The sequence below is a fragment of the Artemia sp. Qi Xiang Cuo genome, chromosome 20 (genome assembly GCF_049724085.1).
Source record: "Artemia sp. Qi Xiang Cuo chromosome 20, ASM4972408v1, whole genome shotgun sequence".
Taxonomy (NCBI): domain Eukaryota; kingdom Metazoa; phylum Arthropoda; class Branchiopoda; order Anostraca; family Artemiidae; genus Artemia; species Artemia sp. Qi Xiang Cuo.
This window is the reverse complement of record NC_142813.1, coordinates 36,518,443-36,536,639: the sequence shown is the minus strand read 5'-3', so window position 1 is coordinate 36,536,639 and position 18,197 is coordinate 36,518,443. Positions and strand designations below refer to the sequence as shown.

The window sequence follows — 18,197 nt, the reverse complement described above, 5'->3', positions numbered from 1 at the left end:
CATTTACTCAATTTATTGATATATTAATTAGAACAAAGCAAAATAATATCGTGAATTTACTTTTTAATACACTGCCTTAGATTCTATCTAAATGAGAGAGAGAAGATCGTGTTAAAAAAGGTTTTGTGACATCCCATAATTACTCCTCTCTCTCTCTCTCTCTCTCTCTCTCTCTCTCTCTCTCTCTCTATCTATCTATCTCTCACTCTCTCTCTCTCTCTCTCTCTCTCTGAATTTATCGATTGTAGATCAGTTTTGTTCTAGCAGTGAGAGAGTTAACGCTGGAAAAAGTGTTCTATACATATGCACTATGTATGTATACCCTTGGCAGTTGAGCATATGTGAGGATTGCATAATTATTGATGATTATGATGAAAATTGTAAGTTATGCAATCCATTTAAATTACTTAGAGGAAATACAGTACAAATTAAAGACTGTAATTCTTGTCTTGAAGAGATTTGTGACTCTCACCCTAGAAGACAGCTATACTCCAATTGCCACTATGATAAATATGATCAGTGGGAAAATACTTGTCCTGGTATGATTGGAAAGAACACTAACCAAGACTTTAGCTTATTTCTAGGAGACTGGCATCGTCGTGGTTTTAAATTATTTTGGGAGGAAGAATCAGGATTACGATTTAATTGTTGGGGTAACAAAACAATTTGGTTTCTACGTCCTCGTTGTGAAGACACTGGCTATTAAGACTATAAACGTACTGATTTTTTTTAGCTGTTACAGAATGCGATTCATCATGTGAAAACACAGCATGTGATATTGCTTCAAATAGGCAAATTGAAACACGAGAATTTTACAATATGAATGCAAATAGTATCATTGACTATGCACAGATATACAATAAGAATGATGTTACATTGTACTGTAGAAAATGTGACCCTGTCTTTGCAGCCAATCAAGAAAAATATACAGTGAATTCAAATGATCTAACATCATTTGTTATTCTCAACACTTGCCTATACACACTAGAAGGAGATGAAATCAAAAGTGGAGAATAAATAAATTGTTGTGCTTGTACATTATTTTTTTTATTAATAAACAAATTTATCTAGATTTTTAAAAATATTTATTTTTAGGGCAATAAAATCAATATTATACAGGTCTGAGAGTATATTTTCCCCCATAAAGTCTTTCAGACGAGGATTGTCTACATAAATATTGAGAAACTGCTTGTAAGTATAAACATGATATCTGAAAACAAAATATAGTAGCGTATGAAAACCACAGCTTTTAATCGTTAGATCCTGCACTCTCTTCTGGTTTTGAATAATAGTTTTCTACTTCTTTCAGTATTGTTATTAATGTGCGGAGCGTGGAATGTATATGATAGGCCAAGAGGATAAAAAATCCAATAGTCTTCGTTGCTTGCAAGATGCACAACCAATGGCCTGTCTTTACACTCGATGGACTGCTATTAACAATGATAATGGTATTGTTTGCACTTTGAATTATTTCAAGGAAGTCTAATGGTATACAATAGGATTTATATTTGGACATGTATGGATCCATATTAAATACGCTGATTATTTGACTTATGTTCATGGTGCAAGGTCTAGTAGAAAACTGCCTTCGGGAGTGATTTCCCAATAGGTTTCAAATTGAGTTAATGAGATTAGTGCTATATTCTCAGCTAATGGGTCGGCAAATGTGCACTCTAGACGCACGCTCCCCGTTCATACTATACTCACATCTTGAGTGTCAGACAAGTCCAGTACAATTATACCATGTGTTTTAGCAAACATTTTTTCAGTTATACCATTTTCGAATAGTTGTGAATCTCAATATAGGGATTGCATTGTCAACTCACACAGTGCCCTATAGGATTTATTAAAAGATAGATTGTAGAGTGGAATTCTATCTACTTTAAACACAAGATATGAAAGCCCAAACATCGAAAAATTTATGTGGGCAACCTATCCACGATCCTATTGCACTAACACTTTTTACAAACGCCAATGCTAACTCTGATGGAATTTCACCATTGATAAGGGAAGAGTCTGTGAAGGTGCTTGAGCCCGTGGTAATATTACGTTGATTGGCGATTGTATGAGGAACAAGTAGTTTAATATTATTTCCACTAGCTCTCAGTTTTTCCACTGCCAGAGCAACATAACTCATAACCTGTGGCTTTTGTACATGAAGTATTGCCGAGGTGGGAGAGAGAGTTAAATCAGGATTGGCAGGAATTTCCTTTCTTAAAATGAAATTGGATAGAGCAAGCGTAAATTTAATATCCACTTTAATATTTGGTAGTAGCCATTGGGGCATATTAAATATCTCGTGATTTATTTTCCTAACTAGATTTAATTCAATATTTGAAGCATTTTTAAGTGCATATTTACTATCAGTATCTGTTATATATTTATATCCATTAGAAGAACCTCTCAATTCCTTTTATGACTTTAATTTCATAAACATTAATTGTATGTAGCTTGTATAATTAGAAAGATTTTGCTATTGCTCACCAGTGTTCCATTTATGCAGACACTGGCTTGTCGAAAAAAAATTATCTAATATACAATTTTAGTAGGATATTCTATCGGCAAGAATTGGCATTGTATTGTTTGATTTCTTGACTATCACATGGAAATCTGTAAATGTCGAAGATATATCCCATAAAGTAATCTTTATTGTAATAAGTTTGAAAGTGGGTATTGTCAGAGAGCGGTTGTTTTGGAAAGAATTTTTCATAGTAACCATATTTTGCACTCACATCAACATTTTCTGCGGTGAATAGATTTAAAGGCGAAGTGATTGAAGAATGGGAATCCTTGTGCGGTAGATATGCCTTTGTTAAGTCTAGGAAAACAACTCCTGTTTTGATCTAACAATTCTCCTCCTTGGGCTTCTTCTTATTGTAGTTTTTTTCTTTTCTTTGACAAGAGTGATGTCTTTCGTTTCTGACATGAGTAGAGACTGATGTGTGATGCACTGTTTCCCAACCTGTTTAAATCTTTTCCATTTTGTCGAGATTTCAATTGCTCACCAAGAGTTCGTACACTGGGCCTAAGATTTTTCGAAACACTTTTTTTTTAAATCCTTGCCAGAGCCCCAATCCTAAAGTGTAGAGGATGCAAAATCTGTCACAGCCGGTACAATATAGTTTTTAGCCAAGGGTAGTGCAGAGCGAAATAGCTTAGCAAACCCTTTGCCAAGACAATAAACCGACATTGATTAAAGACCTTTGTAATAGTCCATTCTATTGCCCATTTGTCTTAGACTAAGAGTAGCAATATAGCAGTCAATATCAGGACAAACGAATACCATTTTTCTATTAGATCTCTTGTTATTGAACACCGACAACGATGGGTCGAAAACGATATGTAATCACGGCCAAACCTTTTGATATTGCTAGAGGATCACCTAATTTAGTTATAAGTGTTAACTGACAGAGTTCCAACTAGGAAATGTTTACAGGGATAGAATGAAGATGATTTATATTGTAATGATGAATATGATCTTGAATGGTTTTTCGTCCAAGAAATCGTAGGATAGGAACATTGCTATTGCCAACTCTGGTTGTTTCAATGAATGAAGCATGGAGAAATATACAAGCGAAGTCCAAGGAGAAGGCAGGCGGGTAGTCAGCATAAATGAAACTAGTGATCCAACACTTCTACCATTGATTATATTATATTGAAAACCAAGAACATCTCTTAGATTATCATTGAGAATAACATTTTCATTGGCAATGGGTGAACTATTGTAGATCTTGCCCTCTTCCTTTGAAAAGTTGAATTGAAATGCTCCTTTTTTACGACAACAAATTCTTTTATTGATAGTACGATACTAATCGTCTATACGACTGAGTTCTTCATATAGCAATATGACAAATCGGTATTCAAATGAATTCATCTTTTCAATTACATGTGATGAACTTCCTGTGGGCTAATGTTGGACAGAGATCGATGGAGTTGTTGATTATATATTTGCATGATTTTATATAAATTATGAATAAAAGCAGCAGTAATTTTCAATGTACAATATCTCGAAATTAAAAGATATGTACAATATCTCGAAATTACAATATCTCGAATCGTTCTTCTCAATCGTTCGGCCAAGGCAGCCTTTATCGGGCTTTGATTATGATAGAGGATTGTATTATATTTCAATAGTGCCTTTTCCACATGTGGATTAACAAATTCACTACCACGATCTCTTTGCATTTTTCTATGACTATCTTGTTCAAATATACTTTCTATAGCCTGAGCAACTTCAACACCTCTCTTCCACCGCAATGGAATAGCATATGCATAGCGACTAAAGACACTGATTGCATAGAATACATTTGTAGGGTGTATTGTGACGTCTTTGAATCTCACCTAGAGTTATAAAATCTGCTTGCATTATATGCAGTGGGAAAATGTCTTTAGTTAGGGGATAATAATTGCTACGAAGCCTGTGATTTCGATGTAGAGTGTAACTACCTTCATTTTGTAGATACTCTTTTGCAATTTTTAAAGTGTTGATACCACCACTGACGACCTTAGAAAGTGCTGTGAGGGAACTTAAACTTCCCACTTCACTAATATTTTCATAAAAATGCTTCAAAACTTCTACGACTTTGAACACAAACCCGTAGTGTATGTCCCCTACCCTTTTGCATACTAGAGGGTGGTTGTTATAATGGCGATGAGTTAATATCCATGCGTCTTTGCTTTTGCCTATCCACCGGTGTAATCAAATCAATGCTGCTGCTGCTAAGTGTACTAGTATTTTCCAAGATTTACTTAAAATCTTCTTCTTCTTCTTCCTGTTCTTTTTTTAATGATGTTGTTGTTGTTAGAGGACTGGCACTACATTAATTTAATTTCTTTAGAATTTGCTTATTGCTAATAAGACTTTTCGGATAGTTTAATGTATTTAAAAAACTGTATAGATTATATTTAAATGATAAAAGTCCTTTAGGATTTGTATCCATATAATACATTAAATCACGTAGATTATAACTTTTTCCTTTAATTATAATCCGTTTCCAAGGGCTATCCACTTGAACTTCACGACCATCACTTTCCAACATGAAATATGTTTATACTCTTTCACTCTGTTCGCGATATAAATGTGGTAGTAGGTTTCCAATAGTTGACACTATTGAATTCAATTCCTTCTTCTTTGATTGTGTTGTTGTTTTTGCTGGTATTCTCGCAGTAGCAGCATCTTGAAGAGATGTTTCCTTTTTGGGATCAATGAGACTTACATTGACGGGTCTTTCACGATAGGGTTTATGTTTGTCCACGCGTTGAAGTGCATCTTGAAGAAAAACTAACTTTTTATCATCTGCAATATTTTCATCACTAGTGAATTTGCTTATATTGTCCTCAAAGTGTTCGAGTTGTGAAAGGACGAGCTCTATTGGGGTCAATTTGTAGCGTTTAGCCATCTAGAAAAAACTGTTTAAAAGCCCTGCAATTATTCGCAGTAAAAGTGTAAAAGCTACCACCCGCCTGAAGAAGACGTTTTCTTTTAAAATATTTTACTTTGTTTTTGCAAGTCAAGGCACGTACAATGGAGCAATGTTGCTTTGTCTGTTGTCTAACACCTTCTGGCAACTGTATATTGCCCTCGGTTAAATTTAAACGAAGTTCAGATATTAGATCAATAAATTCTTTGTCAATGCCATGTATGTGTATGGCTTTTCTATGTGGTGATTTTGAAGTGCTTAGAACGGAAAATAAGTGTCTATTTTCATGTAGTTTTTTATTGTCATTATGGTAACAAAAAGTCCTTTTTACTGTTCACCGGAAGATATAGTTTAATTTCATTGTCAAAATATCTTTGACTACACGTAAATCCTCGGGTGTATTCTGATCAAGATCCAACAGAATGTAACCGTAAGGTTTATTTGTTGCCTGACTGTACGCTGAAAGTAGAAATTTTGGAGCACCGGGATATATTTGTTTATTGAGAGTTCTTAGAGAACTTGAATCACGAACAACTCTGTAGATAATATAAAAGGTACTGTTCAAAGCAAGTGTTCTCATACACTTGGTCTAATGAAACCGATTGTGTAGAAATAGGGCTATGGAAATGTGCTCATATTAGAGTGAACAGTAAACAATTATAGTATTTTTTAGACCACTTTTTAATGGATTCAGCTAAATAATCAATAATCAGCCAAGAGTTTGGCTCAATACTATTGAAAACATCATGTTCCCGTAAGAATTGTATCAGCATAGATGTAGCAGCAGTAATAGCCTTTATTTGGTCATATGGCTTTTGCCAAACAATATAACAATAGGTTTTTCCGAAAATTTTTTATTACAATTTTTAAAAAGTGTCGTTTGCCCGACATTGATGGACCACAGAGAAATGATCTGAATGGTGTTTGAAATTGACACATATTTGATGTTCATCAGCTGGACTACAACTAACTGTAAACCGTACCTGTCTAATGAAAAAATAATTTCACCTAGTAAGCAGTCTACCTAGTACGATATTCAATAAAGACAACAACAACAGGAACAATTTAGAATCAAATTTTCTTTTATTACTATTTTACAACAACAATATGGATTTTTTATATACACACACAATATCACAGTTGATTGTGTAATGGAATCAATTTTCAAGACCCCGAAATTTCCAAGTGAAATAGAATCGCCCAAAATTCAAACCCAAAAACTCAAATAACCCACAGATCAAGTAACACTTAATTGTCAAATTTAAAAAGTAGCGAAACATTGTATCACAATTGTAACTCTGTGAAAAAATTGTTCCCATGAAAAAGGTAACAGCAATAAATAATCAGCGTGACCAATTGTACATGAAAGGCAGCTAAACATGTAATTTAAATCTTGAGTTTGGATTTCCAACCGATCAAGAGATGGTAGAAATTATTATACAAAAAAATGTCACGCGAAATACAAAAGTAGAACTATGTATTCCGCTGTAATTACAAGGTGAAAACTTTAAAATACAGTTTCTTGAGACACAAAAGTAGAACTATGTATTCCGCTGTAATTACAAGGTGAAAACTTTAAAAAATAGTTTCTTGAGACACAAAAATAGAACTATGTATGCCGCTGTAATTACAAGGTAAAAAAACTTTAAAAAATAGTTTCTTGAGATACAAAAATAGAACTATATATCCCGCTCTCATTACAAGGTAGAATTTTATTCCGTTAAGAAGAATTCCAAAGTGAAGTTTTAAAAAGTCATAAATAGTATCAAAAGCTAGTTAAAATCGACTAGCTGATTGGTACATCACTGTCGAATAGTAATAGGGGACATAAAATCTAAACCAATAGAATCAGGGTAAAGTGCTCTTTAGTAACGCCTGAATGTAACCTTCGGCAAAATCTCAGAGTATATTACCTTCAAACTTAGCAAGTTGGAGTTAGTCTTTTATCAGTCTTTTATCAGTCTTTTGGAGTCTTTTATGAGTCTTTTGGAGTCTACAGTCTGTCTATTATGAATCTATGATCAGTTTTATGTGGGTTTAGAAACAGTCTTATGTGAGTCTATTTGCAGTTAGAATGAACTTTTGAAACATTTATTATTAGTGATTTAACTGTTACTTCTATTGCCCCAGTCATCAACTTTAACTTAGTGTCTTTGACTGCGAAGTGCTTTTAATATTCCCGTCAAGCTTTATACCGATCATGTGAGTAAAAATAAATGCATTACTTTCTTATTTTATTCTCTTTATGTTAGTATTTCTCAAGACAATTTGTCTTTGTGGCTCCAATCGCTCTCAAGGGAACCTGAATCCTTTCAGTCTGATTTCAACTCAGTATGGCCACTAATATATGCTCCCCATTTGAACTGCTAGTTTAAGCTCCCCACACACGAAGTTCTCCCTCTACTCTGGTATGCTACTCGCGAACCACCAACAAAGAGTTTAATCAAAAATACTCATATAAACAATTAATTGAAAGAATCAACAGAAAAAATAAGAACAAGATTTTTATTGAACCCCCCCCCCATTAGAATTGTATGGTAAGAGAGAGACAACAGAAAACAAAAATCAACACTTATTAAATACATTCAAAAATGAGATCCCCCATAGGGACGGCCGCTGCGGCGGCTGAAGGCAGAACCAGAAAATACAGAGGGGGCCCGCTGCAGTGAGCTGGGGCCGGGCCGGGCTGGAAGGTGTAAGAAATTATTTTTTGCACCTTGAAATGTATTATTTATCTCCGGGTATTTATCTCCTGGTAAATGTATTGTTTATCTCCGGAGATTTGTCCCCCGGGGGGATTTCATTTTGAAAAAAATTAACATACTGACCAATAGTCTGCGTTGCGCAGGTACCGATCTCCGTATTTGATGCCTTCGGTCAGGAGTGTAATGAATGGTTGGGGCCAAATCAGGCGACGCTCCCAGGATATTCCTCGGATTATTCCAGGTACCCAGTTAGAGCTGGGTTGACTCTGGCCGAGATTATAGAGTCACACTATTGACCTCCGTTCCACACCTAGCAAAGGCAGAAATCGAACCCTTTCCATGTCAGGATTTCAAGTCTAGAGTGCTAACCACTAGACTAGGACGGCTAAATAGGAGCATAGTATTATATAAAAACTAATTAGATTAGTCTTAATGAAAAGAATGTCATGTGCGGGTATGCAGTTTTGTTCCCCGTAAAAGTTCAAAAATTAACAACCTTTTATTTCCCAGAGAGAACTATGCCTTCAAAGTAGAGTATCCGGATACACATGCGTATCCGGATTGTTGCCTTCGGTTTTTCACTTATCTTTACTCATTTATACCCAAGTTTCTTCTTTTGATTTTGGAGCCACTATAGTTTAGAATGTTGTGATACAAATGCAAATAATAATAATCTACCAATTCTGCGTTGTTTTAAAATTGAGTGTTTTCAAAATTTACCATGTTTACTAGATGCAGGTGCATCTAAATCATTAAATCGACAGAAAGTTTTTAATAGGTTTCCTCATAGTGTCAAAAATCAAGTAAGCAGATGCCAAAATACCCTAACATCAGTGACAGGGCACAAGCTGACAATTTTGGGAGATGTGTCCACTAAAATTTAGTGCAGGGGATAAAGAAATAACAGTAACAGTAATAATATGCAAGCAGCTACCATTTCCTTGTATTCTAGAAGTAGATGCCATCTGAAAATAGGAAATTGTATGGGAACCCATATCCAATACAATCACAATAAACCAGGCAAATGAAAGTAATAGGCAAATTTGCGTAACAACAAATAAAGAAATTGAAGATTCGAATTATAACTTAAAAATAAGCGGAAAAATCACAATAGAAGGGGGAACGACAGTTCAAGTTCTAGCTATATTAAATGAAAAAGAAGGAAAGGTTAAAACAATTTATGCCGTGATAGGGGGGTACACCATAAAAGAATACCCAATGATTTTCGTGGAAAATCAAGTTATAAAAATTGAAAATGGTATAACATACTTAAAACTATCAAATCTAAGTAATAATAAAATAAAACTGAACCAGGTAGAACTTGGATCAGTAGAAAAGATTTCATATTCAAAAATAAAATCTCTAAACAGTCCAGAATTAAGCGTAAACTTCACTTCTAGCCACAAACATTTATCCTCATTAAAACCGCAACCACACGAAGAGTATGCAATGGTTAAACGGATTTTTGCAACAATTTGATTTAAAACATTTACTGGAAAACATAAAAACTAGGGTGGAAAATATTCTCTGGGATTTTAAATGGACTTTTGCAAGACACAAAGCAGATTACGCATTAACTCACGTAATCACGCACAAGATATCAACAGAGGGCCCTCCAATCAAAAAGTCGCCGTATAAAACACCTTATCATTTAAAGCCATGGCTATATAGCCAAATAAAAGAAATGGAAGATCAGGGTATAATTAAAGAAAGCAGTAGTGATTGGTGCTTTTCACTAGTAATAGTCAGAAAAAAAAGATAAAACCTGGAGATTATGTATAAACTTCAGATCACTAAACGCCGTCACGATTAAAGACGTGATGAAGCTACCAAGAATTGATTCGATTTTAGATTCCTTAGGGGGTTCAAAATATTACACTAGTTTTGATTTAATAAAAGGATATTGGCAAATCGCTTTAGATGCAACAACTAAGCATAAGGCTACAGTAATCTTAGACGATGGGAGAACATTCACATTTGAGTTCATTTAGTCCGAATTGTTTTATTTGGCTATCGAATTTAATGATAAAATATTTCGAAACAGGGAGGAAAAAAGGTGTCATGGACTTTTTAGGTAGTATATGGTTTTTTAATTAGATCTTAATAGACCATATTAGCAGACTAAGAAATTCGCTGGAAAAGTTTTGATGAACTGGCTTAATATTAGAACCTTGATATCTAAAGATGGTGGTCACAAAATTATTTTTTCTTGGACACCTGATAAACCAAGGTACTATTTCACCAAATCTGGAAAAATTTACAGTCATAGAAAATTTACAGCCTCCTAAAAATAAAAAAAGCTGCAGATCAGTTTGTGGTTTATTAAGCTATTTCAGACGATATATTAAAATTATGCCACAATAGCACAACCTTTGACGGACCTTTTACAGAAATCAGGTAAATTCCAATGTCCAGAGAACGCAAAACAAGCGCTAAATGAAATAAAAAGGCAATTATTACTGGCACCAATACTACAACTACCAAATTTGTCACAAGACTTCTGATTGCTAACAGATGCTTCAGGGTACGGTATAAGAGCCATATTAATAAAAATTATTTCTGAGGGAGTAGAGGCAATAATTCAATACGCCAGTAGGTCACTGACGAAAACAGAAAAAAAATACTCGAAAGTTAAAAGAGAATGTTTGTCAGTTGAATATTTACAGAATATTTTCGACAATTTTTACTTGGAAAAAAATTTATTTTACAAGTAGACCAAAAATCATTAGTTTGGCTACATACGATGCAAAATACTTCAGCCCAGCTGACACAGTGGATACTGCGTCTGCAAGCATATTCCCAATATATATAAAGGACCAATATATACCAATATATATAAAGGTCCGTACAAATATTTTACCAGACTATTTATCACGAAATCCAGATAAGAAAGAAAATGTGATAAAAACCATCCAGAACGAACTGGAAGGGGTAAAAATACTGTCTAATGAAAATATTTCAAAGCATCAAAATAAAGATGATTTTTGTTTAGCAATGAAATCCTTTTTATCAAAAGGAACGGAACTGCCAGAGCACTGCCAGAGCACATTTTTAAAGGACTTAGATAATTTTGATCTGGACGAAAGTAAAAATCTTCTAGTAAGATACAATAGACCATCTCAAGAATATAGAAAAAATTACTTAAAAATTATTCCAGTAATTCCAAAATCTCTGGAAGGAGAAGTTTTACTGATGGCACATGCAACGATTGGCTGTCACATGCGAGAAGCAAAAACCATGGGGAGACTGAAGGGAATTTTTATTTTCCAAAAATGTACTCAAAAGTAAAAGCTTTTATACAAAGCTGCCAAGAGTGCGCCAAACAAAAGTCACCACCAAAGACCCCTAGGGCTGAATTAAGTCAATACCCAACCCCTTCAGGGGTAGGAGAAATAATGTCAATAGACATTTGGGGATCTGGGGGAAGTTTACCAGTTTCCAGGAAAGGAAAGAGGTGTGTACTAACCATAGTAGACCATATTAATTCATATTTATACGCTTTTCCAATTAAAGATGAAAAGACAAAAACCATTGTGAAAGTTTTGGTCAATCGCCTAGTTTTGGAACACGGGATTTTCCCTAGAGTTTTACTTAGCGACAATGGGCCATGTTTTAGAGCCAAATTATTAGACGAAATTACAGAATATCTGGGGGTTAGACGATGGTTTACCTCGTCTTACCTGGCAGCAGCTAATGGGAAGGTTGAACGAAAGCATTGGGAATTAGCTTACATGCTGGGAATACATGCAAGAGAGGAAAATGAAAATTGGGATGAACATTTACCGTTTGTAATCTTTGCAATAAATACGGCTTTTTCACGTACCTTAAAAGAAACGCCATTTTTTTCAACACATAAGAGATCCCAGAATTTGTTTAGATGAAATACAAAATGACAGAATATATTATAACCTAGGCCAATATAAGCAGGAGATGGTAATGCGAATGAAAAAAGCTATGGAACAATTTAAAGACAAACTGGAAGATGCGAAAACAGAACAAAAAGACAAATATGACAGAACAAGCAAAAATAAAACGAGTTACTGTTTAGAAGATTTGGTTTATGTTTACAAAACGAATCTGGAAGGAACAAAAAGTTAAAACAGAAATGGGAGGAACCCTATAGGATTATAAAAATTCTACCAAATAACTTAACATATGTTCTAAAGCATCAACATAAGGAAAAGGAAGAAATAGTGCACCATAATAGAATGAAAAAGGGATATTTTTCAAAACCGTGGAAAACAGAGCCTATACTTTCAGAAGAAGAAATAGAAGACACGATCTCACCAGTATATATCAGAAGACCATATGAATTTTATGACCTTTTTAACGACCACAACAGTTGGGAGAAGTGGAAGGAATATTTAACTCAGTCTTGGCTGCAAACTTTCCGTAACAAATAAGAGAAAAAAGGAAAAGTTCAATATTCATCGGATAATAGCGACGAAAGCGACAGAGAAGAGCCTCAAACACAACCTACTGGTTTAAGACATAATAAACCAGAGGTTAAATCCAAAGAGGAAGAAAAATTGGAAGAAACAAAAAGAATTATCTGATTTTCATACACTAGACTCACCTACAGTCTTAACACAAAAATGGCTTTTGGAACAAACGCCATCTACCAGACGCGAGCTAACAGAATGCGACACCGAAAATTCTTCTACAGAAACTGATATAGCTAAACCTGGGCCATCGTCAAGAAAACCTTCTTTGAGAGAAAAATTATGGAGAACAGTAAAGAAACCAAAGGGGCAGCAAGAAGTTCCTTTGTCAGCAGCACAAGTCGCTAAAACACTTATGAAAAAGGCCAAACATCAAGAGAAAAAAAGATTAAAAATATTTGACGAGGCAACAAAACAGCACTCGGACTCAGAGCCTTGTAAGCCACACTATAGAAACCACGGAAAAACTTGCCAATATTATAAAGAAGAAAAGTAAAAAATTTAGAGTCCAGAACTCGGATCAGGAAACGGAGAAAGGCAGAACAAGCGCAGCCCCCAGCAGATTAATATTTGAATAAAACAATAATAACAAAAAAAATATTAAATAAAAATCAAACGAGTATAAAAGCCACTAAAGAAATATCTATATTTTCTTTTTAATCGGTACATAGATAACATCAAGTTTTCCTTCAAATATATATCGCCAGTAAAAATTATGAACGTCACATCCTAACGCCAAATTATTAGCTCCGATTTGAAGTGACATCATAGGTTCCTGCAAAAATTTTGTTTCCAATACGAGATAAGACTTCGCGAGCGGTGAAATGTCAAACTTGTCAAAACGAATTAGGCTTCGTTTCAAAAAAAGAAAATAAGTAAGGCCACGTAACTTTTAATGGGTGTAGTGAACCTAATTAAATTATACATCTTTATAATCACATTAAAAGGCGATTCTTTTGATATGTATATTTAAAAAAATTATTTTTTTCTTTCGGGGGGAATAATTTAAAAAAAAAACGAAGGAGGTTAGTCTACTGAACTAGGGTCAATGGAAGCTAGTAAATTTGGGGTTGAGCTCAACCACTGCTGGCCTCTCGTTGTTAAGTAGTTAAGTTGTTAAGTGGAGGTGACACTTTCAGTCGAATTTAAAAAAAAATTGTTTTTGAAGAATTTTAAAATAATTATAATAGGAAAAACAGCAAGAGTTTACATTAAGTCGCGACATGTACAAGCTAGCTGTAATCTTGTTATAAATAGTAGAATGTATAATAAATTAAAAACTTACCAATAAGGACGGCATATATAAATAAGAAGCCTTAGCTAAAATGAATCACAATTCTTTCATTCTGAGCTAGCCATAACGATTTTTTGTCTTTTTTGATACGAAAATATGTTTTGCTTGATTTTTTTGTCTTTTATTCTTCCGGGATATTGGTATGCAATATTTCCAAATAATATTTTTGTATATCTTTAAAGGCTATATTCGTTTTATTTTGTTCTTCTATTAGTGATTGAACATTAACATTTGTGCGGTGTTTCGTCACATGCATTAGTGCTTCTACTTGTCTGTTTAGTGCGTACAATTTTGAAAGGCCCGAGTGCTCGGAGATATGGGTTATATAGGCCCTTTTTCATAGTTGTTTTTTTGTGAAATTATTTTTTCTTCTCGATTACTAGTTTTCAACAAAATAGCTTCGATTATCTTTTGATAAGAGTCCTTTTTTAATCTTATGGTATCTAACATTTTTTTTAAATGTTCTAAATCTATTTCAAATAGGATTTGCCAGTGATTTTCTACAATTCCCACCTGGCGTATTTGCATTATAATTCCTCTGTCAACTACTTGTACTTTCTCGCCCTCTAATTTTGTTTTTTTCATCTTGGCACTTTCTCCCAAGAATAATATCGATAAAACAGTCCACCAGTAAAACTTCCACATTGTCTACAAGAAGAGATTGCTATTACGCTATGTTCCTCCGTATTCTTATATAGGTTGTTTTTTTTTGTTTTTTTTTGCAATATGCTGTATTACACTTTATATGGCTTTCCAGCATATTAGGGTTTCTAAACACAAATTTGGAAAATATGTTCGTAGCCATGACAATTCATTGGTTACTGTTTTCCCGTTGTCTTTGTATACTGTTTTCTTAACGGGTCCAGACTGTGTATCACCTCACAGGAGTGATTTGAAAGCCTGAGTATCCATTTTATATCACTTTTTTGAAACATCTCTACCAGTTTCTTTGAGTCTCCTTGTTCTTTTAAAACTTGTAACAATTCTTTGTTTTCTTTCGTTATTTTTGTGTTGCTTTTTACCACCTTTTTTAATTTTTGTAGAAAGCTGATATTAGGATATTTTCCTACCTCTGAGAGGATTCGTATTAAAACGGTTAGCATGCATTCTTTTGAAAAGTATTCTGTCACTACGAGGTGGCACTTATTGGCTTTAAAGAATCTGTTTAAACCCTCTGTCGCTTATTGGTCTTCAGAATTCATGCGTCATGCCCTATACTTTTATATATTCACGCATAAATAAATTTTTTTATTGATGATTTTTTTCCGCTGATCTTTGAAATTTAGCCTCGCAATTGCTAATTTAGTTAATTATTAATTTAGTAAAAATATATAAGACGCAAATATGAAGTTTTGAAATGCCACTTTTTATTAAGATAAGGAACATATCCAGCTAAGTTCTGTTTAGCGGGAAATTGAGAAATTACCACTTCCTAGCAATTACGTGGTAAGGTGTGGTTGATAAAAATGTATAAAAGATACATTTTATCGGAAGGAAAAATCTGATACTAACTTTATGCCGGACTGACCTCTGGTCCGTTGTTTTTAGAAATACCTTGGAACTTCGTCTTATCATTGTAAGTGTCTAAGTATCTATTTTTATATTATCGTTATTTGTGGGACTTGTGATCTACTTGAGACAGCCAGTCCCAGTACACAGAATATATCCGATTATATTATATGTTAAACAAATAAAAGTATTGTATTTTAGACAGCCTCTCTACGATCTACTTTTAGCCTCTCGAGCATACCCAGTCGGTACGCCTCATTAGTTTGGTTACAGCCTAAGGCACGCTACCAAAGTTTAATTACCTTAAGGCCAGAGTTTATCTCCCCTATAAAGGGAGAATAAAGGCATCTACGACTACAACACCCCCAAATACCATAGAATAACACTTCACAACACTTTAAGAATATTCTCTATCCTACATACAAAATCTAACAAGAAGAAAGAGAACATTTTCGATTTCGAAACATTGTTATTGTGTGTGTGTATTTAATTACAACAATAATATATATTACGCCTACAATTACTGGTATAACTTATTCTTCTCAATGTGTTTCACTATTGCATTTAAAACAGTTGGAAATCTATTTATATGCACTATATCAACTTTCGCTGCGAAGCATAATTTTTCTTCTAATTTAAATTTACTCAATGATATCACGTATATTGCATACGCATCATCCCATTCAAGACATAGTCAAGATCCTCTTGTAAATATTACTGCTATGTTTGGTTCTCTTGTCTTTGTATCGTTGCTGCTGCAACCAGCTCAAATATCAACTTATAACGGTGTAAAAAAACCACTCATTATACCAAATATATATCTTGGCAAATAAAAAAGAGTATAAACAAACTAATCTCTCTCCGAATTCTATTCTCTTACTAATATGAACTATAATGAAAATCCTTCCTTATATTAATTTTGGTTGCTATGAGCGATTGTTAGCACCTCTTGGCTATTTTAGTCCTCCTTATTTGGATTTTCCCTTATCGTCATAGGCTATTTTTAGATATAGGTCCGGCCGGAATATACAGTGCTGTTCTGGCTCGAGTCCAGTTGTCTTCCAAATAAGGAGTCCCTTCCGAAATAGCACCCCTCCCACTAATTGCATAATGCGCTTCTCAAATTATATAAAAACCACACCTGTAGTTTCCTAGCCCTCTTATATTTTTAAAATCTTTTTTTCATTTGAAACAAAAAGAAAAATTGTATATAATTTACAAAATATAATGGTGAAAAAGCCAATGAATACTCGCCATAATTAAATTTTAGTCTCCATGCATCTTTTTCGAAAATAGTTCATAATTTTTAACTGCTGAAATTTAAATTGAACCAAGATTCGAATAGAATTAATGACGTGATTATTTTTGGCCTCTGACGGCTTGGTTCTGTGGTGAGTTGTTAGTGATAGTAGTAATGTCAAAAGCCCCTTTGGTTGATAACGAGAAAATAATTAGCATAATCATTCAAAGGATTAAGACGTTTGCTGTTAAAATTAAATTGGGCATTGCTATTTTCAAAATTAATTCAGGGGCTTGATTCATTGATGTGAAAAGTTATTCTTATAAACTCTTTGACAATCCTTGTTAAATTATCGCTTCTCGGCCTTTTGGCTAAGATCAAAGTGTATTATAAGTTCTTATCAGCTTAATATCTGATACGGTCCCTACATGGGGCCAAGAATATTAAACTGATTTTTGGAAAGCGGAGGGATGTCAGGGCTTGCTCCGCTCCTTCCACATGTTGGCCCGGTGTTGCAGTACCTCCAGGATCGGCGTACCCCTGCGAGAGGAAACCAAATCAGTTTTGTGAATAATGCGTTTCTCTAACTTAGTAGAAATCGCTCTTATAATTTCCTAGTCCTTGAACATATTGAAAATCATAGTGTTTTCATCTGAAAAAAAGGAGAAAATTGTATATAATTTACAAAATTGGTGGTGAAAATGCCAATAACCAGACATGCGAAAACGACAGTTATAGCGTGTCAAAAAATTAAGACCAAAGACACACGTGTTTAGAAGCCATGTGACCCCGATCATTCGAGCGAGTCAAAAATCAAAATGAAGAGCAAAGATACACGCGGTACCAATCCAAAAACATCGTTACCGTAAAGTGGCTTGAACTCACATTCTTCCTAGTCGCTTGAAGTTCAGGCTCCTCTTTTGTCGCCTTGCCACTGTGCCGCGGTAGCTTTTAACACATAATGTAACATGGAACATATCAAACAGTTCGTGGTAACGAACTGTAAGCAAGGAGCGACCCGGCTCAATGGTAACCGAAACTCTAAAACACGGAATTTTGATACCAATAGATACATCAAAAGAATCAGATTTTAATTATGATTTCAAATATATAAGATTCATCAAGTTTAATCTTACCGATCAAAAGTTGCGCGCCTGATAAAATTTGGCTGATTTTCAAAAAAAGGGAGAAAGACCCCCTAAAAGTTATAGAACCTTAATGAAAATCACACCATCATATTCAGCGTATCAGAGAACCCTACTGCAGAGGTTTCATCTACAAAAATGTGGAATTTTCAGTTTTTGCCAGAAGAAAGATCACAGATACGTGTTTATTTGTTTTTTTTTGTTTTTTTTTCTAGGGGTGATGGTATCGACCCAGTAGTCCTAGAATATCGTGGGAGGGCTCATTGGAACAGAAATTAAAAGTTCTAGTGCCCTTTTTAAGTGACCAAAAAAAATGGAGGGCAACTAGGCCCCCTCCCACAATCATTTTTTTCCCAAAGTCACCCGATCAAAATTTTGAGATAGCCATTTTGTTCAGCATGGTCGAAAATATTATAACTATGTCTTTCAGGATGACTTAATC

General features: G+C 34.3%; 1 protein-coding gene and 1 non-coding gene across 3 annotated transcripts in view; one reads left to right on the top strand and one right to left on the bottom strand.

The window, feature by feature from the left end:
- The window catches only part of LOC148940154 (poly(A) RNA polymerase GLD2-B-like), a 610,602-nt gene that overhangs the window by 358,174 nt on the left and 234,231 nt on the right, over positions 1-18,197 (bottom strand). The window lies entirely within an intron of this gene.
- On the top strand, positions 16,962-17,153 carry LOC148940158 (U2 spliceosomal RNA). Its single transcript, XR_016143501.1, has one exon. It is a non-coding gene; the product is annotated as a U2 spliceosomal RNA (small nuclear RNA).